The sequence below is a fragment of the Mirounga angustirostris genome, unplaced genomic scaffold (assembly GCF_029215605.1).
Source record: "Mirounga angustirostris isolate CCGP_5_RB_7025 unplaced genomic scaffold, mMirAng1.0.hap1 SCAF_15, whole genome shotgun sequence".
NCBI lineage: Eukaryota > Metazoa > Chordata > Mammalia > Carnivora > Phocidae > Mirounga > Mirounga angustirostris.
In genome coordinates this window covers 5,899,105-5,911,576 of record NW_026991723.1, presented here as the reverse complement: position 1 = coordinate 5,911,576, position 12,472 = coordinate 5,899,105, and the positions used below count along the sequence as shown (strand labels likewise).

At 37.2% G+C, this 12,472-nt stretch overlaps 1 protein-coding gene across 9 annotated transcripts in view; it reads left to right on the top strand.

Annotated features, from left to right (window-relative positions):
* RIC1 (RIC1 homolog, RAB6A GEF complex partner 1) overlaps nucleotides 1-12,472 on the top strand; it is a 166,632-nt gene that overhangs the window by 78,015 nt on the left and 76,145 nt on the right. Inside the window, exon 1 of one of the 9 annotated variants that reach the window (XM_064579049.1) lies at nucleotides 7,771-8,722. The exons of the other annotated variants lie outside the window; for them this stretch is intronic. The gene's annotated coding sequence lies outside the window, so the exon portion shown is untranslated. Of the gene's footprint in view, nucleotides 1-7,770; nucleotides 8,723-12,472 lie in introns of those variants that run through there. 9 annotated transcript variants of the gene reach the window in all.

Here is a 12,472-nt window from a genome sequence, read left to right as displayed (position 1 = left end):
TGTGGTATATTCTCAAATAATATGCAGTCATTAAATATACTTCAAAAAATTTACAAACTTGAGAACTTGATCATATTAAAATGCCAAGTGAAGAAACGAGTCTCACAAAATTATATATGTAATATGACCACAACAGCTTTGCAAAAGAAAACAACAGAAATTATCTTAAAAAAAAAAAGAGTAATGTATATTTATAGTAATTGCTTCTGAATGGTAAAACTATACTGATTTTTTATCTTTTTTCAACTCTTGAATTTTCCAGAATTTTTGATTTGCATACACTATATTCAATGTGATTAAAAAAAATATTTGAAAAATGTATAATAAAAAGCCAAAATGTTTTTTTAAAAATTGTGTTATGAAAGTTGTTTAATACTTGTCGAAATTCTTGAGAAAATACTTTGCGAAAAGCTAATGTAGGCCATGTAGAATGTAACTCCGATCCCCTTATCATAGATTTTAAGGAACTATCTAGATTTTTTTGATGCCGTAAGCCACTTGTTTTTGTGATCTAGTATTAGTTGAGATGTAAGTTGAATTTTGGAAATCTTTTGTACTCATTTGATTTTTTCAATCAATAGAAATCTTTAATGCAAAAACCCTTTCAATATATAAATTGTACTGTTTAAAATGTTATGGACATTATGATAGTATGTATTTAGAAATTTTAAATTCAGTTTTGTGGGTAATATAAAACTTGTTTTTTCATTCTAAGCGATAATTTTGTGAGCCTTTTGAGGAACTGTTGTAATCAGTGTCTTTAATTACCTTGTACATTTTGAACTAGCATATTTGAACCCATTTCATTGCTCTATTTAGACATGCTCCTGAAAATACTTGATTAATTTATACTAGTATAAGTAGGCAGGATGGGGAGATAATATCTCTTGATGCAGTGAAAAATACCATTTCCATTATTTCAAGTCACTAACTTGATTTCATATGTTTACAGTGATTTGGAATAGTGTTTTGAGGCTCACTTTTTGTGTTGCAGAGAATTTTAAAAGAGTTTCTACCTTCTGATTTTAAGACTTCAGAGGATGCCCCTTAACTAAGTAGTAGTGCTGACTGTGCATGAACTTTGCTGTGTTTGACTGTATGTTGGACTAGAGAACTACAGAAAATACGTTGTATTTCTTAAAAATTTGGGCTTTCTTCCAGTATATTGACGATCACAGGTTTCAGTGTGTGACTCAGTAGAATGTGTGTTGCCTTCGTACGGCATGAGTAGAGTGTTGCCTTAGCTAAAGGGCTAGGCTTTGGCCGCATGTAGACCTGGCATTGAATGTCCACTCTTCTCTTCCCAGCCGGATAACTTCTGTCAAGTTATTTAATACCTCCAAAACCTCAGTTTCTTCATCTGTGGAATGAGGTAGCAGTAGTAATTATTTCATCGGATTAAATGAGATCATGCACATTAAATGTTTAGATAACTGCCTAGTATGTGGGAAAATTAATGAAGGACAGCTGCTGTTCTTAATGCTATTATTAATATACTTTTTCCTTCACCAAATGTTTACTTCATTTCTAATATTTTAAGTGATTTTATATACGTAAGTATATAAGAAGTGATTTAATATGTAAATCATATCTTATATGTATAGTATATGTTAAATGACTTTTAATTTTTAATATTTGACGTGATAATGTCCTTCTTTCCCAGTTTAACTTCTAGTAACTGCTACATAAAATCAAACAGTATCTTAGAGGGAAACAGTTTTGTAGAGTAGAGCACATTAGAATCAGCCTGTTGTGTATTTTAGTGCTGGACTGCTGTCTAGTTGGGTTACTTAGCCTGCTTAGGTTTTTAGTTTTTCTGTAGAATCTATATGTAAAATGGGAATAAAAATATTTTTTCTTCAATTGTTTGGAGGATTATAGGAGTTCATGTTTTTAAAACTGGGAAAGTGGTTCATATATGGGTTTGAGGAGAGTGTAAAAAAATGTTTAATGTTAATGTTTAAAAAAACGATAAATGCATTATCATTGTCATCTGTGCCATTGTAAGCACTTAGGTCAGTCAGGACACTGTTCTGAGCATCTTTTCAACCTCATTTAATCTTGGTAACAACCCTGGGAGGTAGTTAGGTACTGCAGCACAGAGAGGCCAGCTAACTTAGCAGTGGTCACTCACTGGTAAGTGGCATGGCCACGATTCAGGCAGAAGTGCTGTAGCTTCCACATGCATGCTCTTCACTGCCTCAGCCCTATTTATGCCCATCTAGTCATCTACTGCTTTGGGGTTTTTTTGAGGAGTAGTGAATCAAAAACAGGAGAAATGATCTGGAGTGGTTTATATACGTAATAGTTGTGAAGAATAGAAGCAGTGTAATTGAGGCCAGTAGTTAGTTGTACTCTTCTCAATTATAGAAACACTGTTGTCTCTTATTTCTCTTCTTTAAATTTTATGAGTTCATTGCATGAGTTTTTCTGGAGTATCTCAACTTCCCTGTATTATGTGACAGCATCTTAACCTTAGACTGCATATCATTTTCCATTATGCTCCACCTGAGAACAGGTCGGATGTCCCTGTGATCTTTCATAGTTTCCACATAGTGGTGTTTCCAGCATCCTTCCTGTTCATGTTGGGAGTCAGCCTTCAACAATGGTGGCAGTCTTACCACGTGACAATGCCTCAAGGGTCATTTACTCTTTGATTACTGTTTCAGTTGTTTTGATCTTTTTGTACATTTCATTCTATATTAAAACATCCCTTCGTGTTAGCTACACAGACCATTGGACAGAGTTGTCCACTAAAGGTCTGTCTTGGCTTTTTCTTTCATATTTTGGAACTTGCATTGAAATTTATGGAGGAAACTCTGGCAGAATAAATTAGAAATAACTTGTCTATAGCTTTAGAGTGTGTTGATTTGTTTAAATATGAGTGTAGTAGATCTTGAAACTGCAAATCATATTTAATTTTATCATAATGAAAATAATTTCAACAAATATGTCCTAATGTATACTTTGTTAAGAGTAGAGACTTTTTTCTTTTATTCTGTCTTTCCACTCTTACTGTCAACCCCCTCTTTTGCCAGACACCAGCTTTACTAGTAAGAGGACAAAGTTCTAAAAAAAAAAAAAAAGTTATACTAAAATTCAGTACATTTAATGATCAAATGTTAAAGATACAGAGATTATCTTCTCAGGGAAAAAAAAAACTACAGAACAACTATCAAAACTCAAACCTCTTGGGACGCCTGGATGGCTCAGTTGGTTAAGCATCTGCCTTCGGCTCAGGTCATGATCCCAGGGTCCTGGGAAGGAACCCAGTATCTGGCTCCGTCTCCTCGGGGAGCCTGCTTCCCCCTCCCCCTCTCCCTCTGTCTCTCCACCCCCTATGCGCTCGTGCTCACTCATTCACTCTCTCTCAAATGAATAAATAAAATCTTAAAAAACAAAAACCTCACACCTCTTGTTTCCTTTTCCTTACCCTCAACAGTGTTGTTCATTAGTTTTGAGACTTCTTACTAGCTGACTATTAATGAAGTAGTGTCAGATGGGAAGCACGTGGATGATAATAGCTCATTGAGGTTAGCAGTTTCTAATCTCAACACAGCTTACCCATTGAAAAATCCTGAAACATTTAAGGGACAGAAACATTTACTGAAATTACATCACATTTAGAGGAGAAAAGGTCTGAAGTAGAGGTGTGAAAGTTTCCTTCAACATTTGTTACTTCCTTTTTGCTAATAAATTTTTAGTGTTTTCTGGAAAATAAACTTTAATTGCTTTTTTCCCCCTTAAGGCTCTATAGATTTAGAGTGTTATTTCTAACAATGTACCTTGTTACAAATTCAGTTTGTAAACTTGACAAGTATGTTAGTTATCCTAACATTTTTGAGTCCCTTTGATCTTCGCAAAATATTACATTGTGTAGTTTGATTTCAATATGTATACATTCTATAAATATAGGTGTGTATTGAACTTTACGTATTTTGTGTCCATTAGCTTACATCATAATTGCATGAGCACTTACTAATAATAAGATTGATAGTGATGTTATTGTATAAATTCTGGGCGCTGAAAGCTACTCCCCTGTTGGCCACACTTCCAGCACTAGCACCCGGAATGCAAAGAATTAGAGAAGTGTTAAAATCTCTGCTCAAATCAGAAAGTCACAGTGATCTTATCAGACTGAAGGCTTTCTGAATGTGTGATAATGTAAACAAAAAAACTTTTTTTAAATATAAAGGCCTGGTGATAAGGATACTACATCTTTCAGGAACACTCTTTATCCATCATCTTTTCATTTAAATTTTGAATTTTTTGATGCTCCAGAACTGTTGTAGATACCGGGAATACAACAGTGGGTAAAGGAAGAAAAACCAGATGATACACCCTACTCATAGAGCTTGTGCTCTTCTTGTAGATGGTGATAAATAAGGAAAATACATTACAAATTAGGTGATAACGTTTCTATGGAGAAAAATAAAGTAAGAAATTGGATTAGGGAGTGGGGACACAGCTTGAAATAAAGTGGTTGGGGTCTTCACTGAGAAGATGACATTTGAAAAGATCTCAGACTAGGAAACAAAACATACCAGGGAAGAGCATTCTGGATTGGAGAGATTTAACAGGTAAGAAAGTTAGTAACATTATTGTGAATATATTTTAGGTTCTACCTAATAACTTACAGTTTAAGTTAGAAGTCGGGGTTGGGGGGCCGCCTAGGTGGCTCAGTTGGTTAAGCAGCAAACTCTTGATTTCAGCTCAGGGTCATGATCTCAGGGTTGTGAGATCAACCTTCATGTCAGTCTCTGTGCTAGGTGTGGAGCCCGCTTAAGATTGTCTCTCCTACTCCCTCTGCTCCTCCCGTCTCCCTGCTCATGAACTCTCTCTCTCCAAAATAAATAACTAACTAATTAATAATAAAAGTTAGAAGTGGGGAATTTTTTATTAGGTGTAAAAATACGGAAAATTATGTTCTGATTTTTAAGTAACTTAATCCTGGGGAAGCCTATGGCCAGTTCCCTTTTTTTGTAAATGGTACCACCATTTACTTGATTTTATTTACTCTTCCTGCTCAGTAACTTCAGTAGCCAATCTGTATCATGTCCAGTGTATTCTGCCTTCTATATATTCTACTTATTCAACCTTGTGTATATCTCTCATGTCTGTATTTCTTCCCAATCCCCAGCAACGCTACTTTACTTTGGGTTTTGTCTCTTTTCTCCTGGATTATTGTAATATTGTCTTAAAACATATTTTATGGTTTTCCCCTAAGTGAATTTTTAATACAAAATTTAATTGCTATTTTCCTATGTAAAAATTTTCTTTGGCTTTCCTTAGCTTTCAGGATTAATCATGTTGCTTTCTTTTTTTGAGTTTTATTTTACTCATCTGAAAAATAGAGTTAATGCTTTCTACTTCATAAAGATATCATTAGGATAAAATCAGCACCATAAATTACAGTACCTACAGTAATGCTTTAGTGTTCCCCAGGGTTTTGTTCTGAGTTCCCTTCTTCATATTCTGCCTGGCTTTAATTATTGAGTATATGTGGATGAGACCCAGATCTGTTTCTTTAATTTAGTACTACTTTCTTGAGCCAGGTCAGCTCCATTTAGATGGCTCTGCAGGTAGCCACAGATTCATCATGTCTCAACCTAACTCATCATCTCCCTTCCAAGGAAGCCAAACATGCTGTTGCTTTTCTAACATTTTTTGCAGTTACCATGATCTTTTCTATAGTTGCAGGAGGTTGAAACCTTGGAATCTTTATTTCCTTACTTCTTATATTTGTTTGGTAATCAAGTTGTACTATATTGACTGATAGCTCTTCAGTGTCTCTAGAGTTTGCCTCTCTCTGTTTCACTCTCCTTGTCTTAGTAGGGGCCTTTAGGGCCTCTCCTTGCCTACTGGAAAAGCTACTTTACTAACTCATTCTCTTCCTCTAGTCTTTCTCCTACCTACAGAAATCCATCCTTTGCATTGATAGCAGATTTTTTTTTTTCAAAGCAGACTTGATAATGTGGATTCTTGTCTCAGAAACTCTTTTTAGAGGTCTGTATTAACTTTATTCTAAATCAGTTTAACATCTGTCTCTAATGATACAAAAACACTAACAGTGTGCATCAGTACTTTCTGGAATGATACTATTTTAGAAAGATCCTATGAGTAAACTTTATTTCCATTTTTTTTTTTATTGTGGTAAAACACATATAACATTTTTACCATTCTAATCATTTTCTGAGTATACAGTTATATTTCATGTAAGTGGAATCATACAGTGTTTAACTTGTGACTGGCTTATATCCAGCATAATGTCCTCAAGGTTCATCCATATTGTAGCATATTTCAGAATTTCCTACTTTTTAAGGCTGAATACATGTACGTATAGGCATAACTTGTTGCACTTCACAGATCCTGTTATTACAGATTGCGGGTTTGTGCAACCCTGTGTTGAACACATCTGTTGGTGTCCTTTTTTCAGTAGCACTTGTGCATTTCACGTCTGTCACATTTTGGTAATTAGCAGTATTTCAAGCTTTGTCATGATCACTATTGGTCATGGTGATCTGTGACCAGTGATCTTGGATGTTCCTAATGTGATTGTTTTGAGGTGCCACGGACTGCGCTCAGAGACCATGGTGAGTTCAGGGGGCAGTGCTGTGCCCGTGCCGTCTGCTGCACTGATGGCCAGTGCCCTGTCTTCCTCCCTCACCTCTTCATTCCCAAGACACAGCGATACCGAAATCACGTCAGTCAGTAACCCTGCAGTGGCCTCTCTGTTCACCTGAAAGGAGAAGCCGCACGCCTCTCACTTTCCATCAAAAGCTAGACATGATTAAAGCTTAGTGAGGAAGGCATGTGGAAAGCTAAGGTCTCTTGTGCCAGTTAGCCAAGTTGTGAATGCGAAGGAAAAGCTCCCGAAGGAAATTAAAAGGGCCACCTCAGTGAACACTTGAATGATAGGGAAGTGAAACAGCTTTATTGCTGATGTGGAGAACGTTTGGTGGATGAAAGGTCAAGCCAGCCATGACATTCCCTTCAGCCAAAGCCTAACCCAGAGCGAGGCCCTGGCTCTCTTCACTTCCGTGAAGGCGGAGAGAGGGGAGGAAGCTGCAGAAGCAAAGTCTGAAGCTAGCAGAGATCGGTTCCTGAGGTTTAAGGAAGGAAGCCGTGTCCGGGGCGTAAAAGTGCAAGGCGAAGCAGGAGGTGCCGATGGAGGAGCTGCGGCAAGTGATCCAGAAGATGGAGCTGAGGTCATTACCGAAGGCGGCTCCACTGACCCACAGATTTTCAGTGTGGATGCAAGAGCCTCCCACAGGAAGAAGATGCCATCTAGGACTTTCCGGGCTAGAGAGGAGAAGTCAGTGCCTGTCTTCCGAGCTTCCAAGGACAGGCTGATCGTCTTGTCGGGGCCAATGCAGTTGGTGACTTTTAACTTGTAGCAGGTGCTTCTTTATCATTTCTCAAATCCTCAGGCCCTTAGGAGTTATGGTAAATCTCTTCTGCCTGTGCTCTGTAAGTGGAACAGCAGAGCCTGGAGGGCAGCACATCTGTTTCCAGCACGGTTTACTGAATGTTTTAAGCCCACTGTTGAGACCCACTAAGGAAGAAAAAAGAAAAGATTGCTTTCACACTATCATCACTTACTGACTATGCACCTGATCGTGGCACAGGAGTTCTGATGGAGTCGGACAGTGAGATTTATGTTGTTTTCATGCCTGCGAACACAACATCCATTCTGCAGCCCATGGATCAAGGAGTCATTTCAACTTGCAAGTCTTTTTAAAATTTTTAAATTAATTGTATTTATTTTTTATTGGAGTATAACTTACAGTGTTATACTGGTTTCAGGTATTTAGGGGTACAGTAGAATGACCAAAAGGTTCTATACATGACTCAGTGCTTATCACGTTAAGTGTGCTCTTGATTCCCTTTATCTCTTTCACCCATCCCTCCCACCCACCTCCCCTCTGGCAATCACCAGTTGGTTCTCTGTATTTAAGAGTCTTTGTCTCTTTTTTCTCTGTTTTATTTCTTATTCAAGTCTTCTTATTTAAGAAGTACATTTCATAGGACTCTACTTGCGGTACATAGTGATTCCTCTGATGGATCTGGGCAAAGTCGTTTGAAAACCTTCTGGGAAGGATTCACCATCCTAGATGCCATGAAGAACATTCATGATTCGTGGGGAGAGATCAACATATCAACGTTGTTAGGAATTTGGAAGAAGTAGATTCCAGTCTTCATGGATGACTTTGAGGGGTTCAAGACTTCAGAGGAAGAGGTCACTGCAGAAGTGGTGGAAATAGCAAGAGAACCAGAATTAGAAGTGGAGTCTGAAGATGGGACAGAACTGCTGCCATCTGAGGATACAGCTTGAACGGATGAAGAGTTGCTGCTGAGGAATGAGCAAACAAAGTGGTTTCTTGAGGTGGGATCTACCCTGGTGAAGGTGCTGTGAAGACTGTTGAAATGACAACAAAGGATTTAGAATATTGCATCGGCTTAGTTGATAGAGCAGCAACTGGGTTTGAGAGGATTGACTCCAATTTTGAAAGTTCTGTCAGTAAAAGCTATCAAACAGTATTGCAGGCTGCAGAGAAAGTTTCATGAAAGGAAGAGTCAGTTGATGCACCGAACTTCATTGTTGTTTTAAGAAGTGGCCGCAGCCGTCCTGACGTTCAGCAACCACTACCAGCAAAAAGATTTCGAGTTGCAGAAAGCTCAGATGATAGCATTTGGTAGCAATCAAGTGTTTTTTAATAAGGTATGTACATTGTATTTTTGAACATAATGCTATTGCATACCTTAAAAAACTGCAGTATAGTGTAAATATAACTTTTATATGCACTGGAAGACCAAAAAATTCATCTGACTTGCTTTTTGCAAAATTTGCTTGTTGTGGTGGTCTGGTACTGAAGCTGCACCATCTCTGAAGTATGTCTGTACCACATTTTGCTTATTTATTCCTCTGTGGATGGACATTTGGGTTGTTTCCATATTTTATCTGTTGTGAATAATGCTGCTATGAATATGTGTGTTCACATGTGTCTTTGAGACCCGGATTTCATTTTATTTGGGTTTATACCCCAGAGTAGAATTGCTGTATTATATGATAATTCTATTTTTAATTTTTTGAGGAACTGCTATAACATTTTTCTCAGTGTTTGTATCTTTTCACATTCCCAACAGAGCACAAGGGTTCTAATTCCTACACATCCTTGCCAACACTTACTTTCTGTTTTTGTTTGTTTTTAGTTTTGATTTGTAGTTCCCTAATGATTAGTGATATTGAGTGTTTTCTCTCTGTTGGAGTCCTTTATCGAATCAGGTTGTTTGGTTTTTGTTGTTGAGTTTTAGGAATTCTCTACATATTTGGAATATTAATCCCTTATAAACGTTTGTTGCTCTCCAGTCACCACAAAATGACGGCCACACTCTGACCTGGCATTTAGAACCTACTTTTCCCTTACTTTTAGCACACTGAAACCACAGTTCCTGTGTAATGTCTCTGTTCATTTGCTATTTGTTTTTTTGGTGTGCCTCCCCAACTGTGTGTTTTACATAACAAAGTTCTGTGAGGTAGTTGAGAAGCTGAAGGCAAACATCTTAACATATAAAACTTTTCTCTCAACTCTCTTACTCTCCCTTGTACCCAAGAAAAAGCTGATCCCTCATGTACAGTCCCATAGCAGTTAAAAAAAATTTACGCTGGTAATCCATGACTGTGTGCTTATGAAAATAAAGAAACAATGAAAAGTGAAATTGTGGGGCGCCTGGGTGGCTCAGTCGTTAAGCGTCTGCCTTCAGCTCAGGTCATGATCCCAGGGTCCTGGGATTGGGCCCTGCATCAGGCTTCCTGCTCCACAGGAGGCCTGCTTCTCCCTCTCCCACTCCCCTTGCTTGTGTTCCTGCTCTCGCTATCTCTCTCTCTCTCAAATAAATAAAATATATAAAAAAAAAAGGTGAAATTGTGAACCTTAGCTCCTTTTTTTAGATTCCAATCCCAGTTTGCTCTGCAGTTAGCTTTTTATCTTTTGGGTAAATGAATACCTTGGAGTATAATTTCTGGGTCATATCACATGTCTGGTGATTTTAGATTGGATGATGGAAATTGTGTGACATTATTGAGTGTCTGAGTTTTCTTCTTTTCCTTTAGGGAATGTTGAGATTATTTTGAATGGCAACTAAGTTGTAGATCTCCTTAATCCTTTTGAGGCTTGTTTGTGTGTTTTTAAGGTGGGTTCAACCTTTACTCTAGCTTAGCTGAGCCATTCTGAGCTGTCCATGGAATGTCCTAGTCCTTAACAAGGTCTCTTGTCTCTCTGGTCAGAACTGGAATGGCTCCCAGCCCTGTATGAGCTTTGCAGCCCCAAACCCTGACAGTTATTCTTCGGCAGGCAGTGTGGGGGTCTCACCATATATTTACACAGCTTAGTGTTCACAAAGACTCGAGGGGAGCCTTTCTCTGGATCTTCTGCCTCTGGTACTCTTTTCCACAAATGGCTGCTTCTACTTCCCTGAATGTAACAAGGCTGTGATACGGTGTTTGGGTTCTCCTGCCCTACATGGAAGTCTGGAAAATGACTTCTGTCAGAAAAGTTTTTTTGTTTTTCTTCACAGTCTTGTGCTTCCTGTTATCCAGTGTCTCAGCATAGTTGTTGCCTCTATTTTGTCCAGTTTTTTTATTGTTTCTGTAGGGCTACTTTGGTACTAGTTCCTCTCTTAGTATAATAATAAAGTGGCCACTTGCCCATCAATCAACTTGAACAGTTTTGCGTCTTTTTTCATTGGATTGTGTTTTACCACATCCAGATACCATTATTTTATTTCATCCAGAAATACTTTGATTATTGATATTCTAGTATATCTTGTGTTGACTACAAATGATGACACATGAGGTATGGAGTGTGAGGAAAGAAACCTTTCTGAGCCTTTCCATAACTATAATTGGAGAACTAAAGCCTCTTGGTCCCAGAATTCATCTAGGATTGCCAGAACTTACTAGAGTAAGTATAGCACATTCCAAAATCTTTTTAAGATTCAAAAAGCTGAGTTGCTAAGGGAGCATATCTTACAAGTTGTCATCACAAAGTGATGGATATGTTGACTAATGTTGTTATGGTAATTGCTTAATAATATGTATACCAAATTATTATGTTTTGTGTCTTAAACTTACACAGATTCTAGGTCAGTTATACCTCAAATAAGGGAAAAAAAAGATTTAAAAATCTGGAATGAGATTCTTCTTCATTGTTATTATCAAACACTTGTTTTATGCCTCCTGTTACTATTTGTACAGGGTGCTAGAGAGGTATAAGATGCAACTGAAGAGAAAACTATTGAGAGATAATGGCGATATAAAGCAGCAAATGCCAAGTGAATGAATGTCCTCAAAATTGGTAATATCATTAGGGGAAAGTGCTAGGTTGTCAGGGGAAGTTTTGTATTTAGGATTTGAACTATACTTGGAAGGAAAGATCAGACTTAGGTAAGTTAACGTTGATAGGAGAAATACGGTATAATTAGCTGTACTCTTGAAGTTCCTGTCCATCCCCTCCATCTCCCAAATCCATCAGGTTGTGTACCATATTGTATTTTCTTTGGCTGGCACTGAAAGTATTTGAGATCTCCTGCATAATAGAATTTATTGAAATAAATGCCTATTGAATTTAATTGTGTAGTGACAGTTTTTAGTATCACTTTATTTAGCCCTCCAAAGCCTACTTGACATAAAGGTGTTTGTTTTTTTTTCTTTAAAGACTTCCTGTAATTTTTGTGACAAATTTCTAAGTACTGTAGTTTGAGTTTTGATTTTTGTCAGTTTCATGGGAAACTGCTTCCTCCTCAAGGCTGTGGGACGTTTGATTAATTGACCTTCCCTATGGAAGCATTTCATTTTTTATTGACTTTTGGAGACCACGTGTTGACACGAATGCCTTGCATTCATTAGAATGAAAGCTGGGAAACTTTTAATTCATGAAAAATGTATTAGTAAAACAAAACTCTAGAACTGGCTTGATTTCATTTTTCCTGCTTTTTAAATGATTGCACTTGCTGGTAACTACCTCAGATAAATACACAGCAGTTTGGAGAGATGGAGAAGAGATTTCATTTGAAATTAGAGATATTGGATTCTGGTCTGTTTCTGCTTGTCACTAACAATGCCTTTGGAAAAGCTGCTTTTCCAGTCACTTTTTATCTTTTTGTGTGTTTATAGAAAGAGAAAAATGAGTTAGTATGTTCTTAATAAGTTGCAGTTATTATTGTTAAGGTTGCCTTCTGAATTATTAAACATAATCTTCCTTTAAATATTTAAGATAATTTATGCCCAAAGAAGTTGGGGACTTAAGTTCACAAATATGTGGATTCTCTTATAATCTGTTTTATTTCTCCACAAATTCACTAGAAATGTCCCCACTTCAATTTCTGATTTTAGTGAGTTGAGCCTTCTTTTTTTTCCTTAGTTTTTTCAACTTTATTAATATTTTCAAAGAACTAATTTGCTTTCACTGAT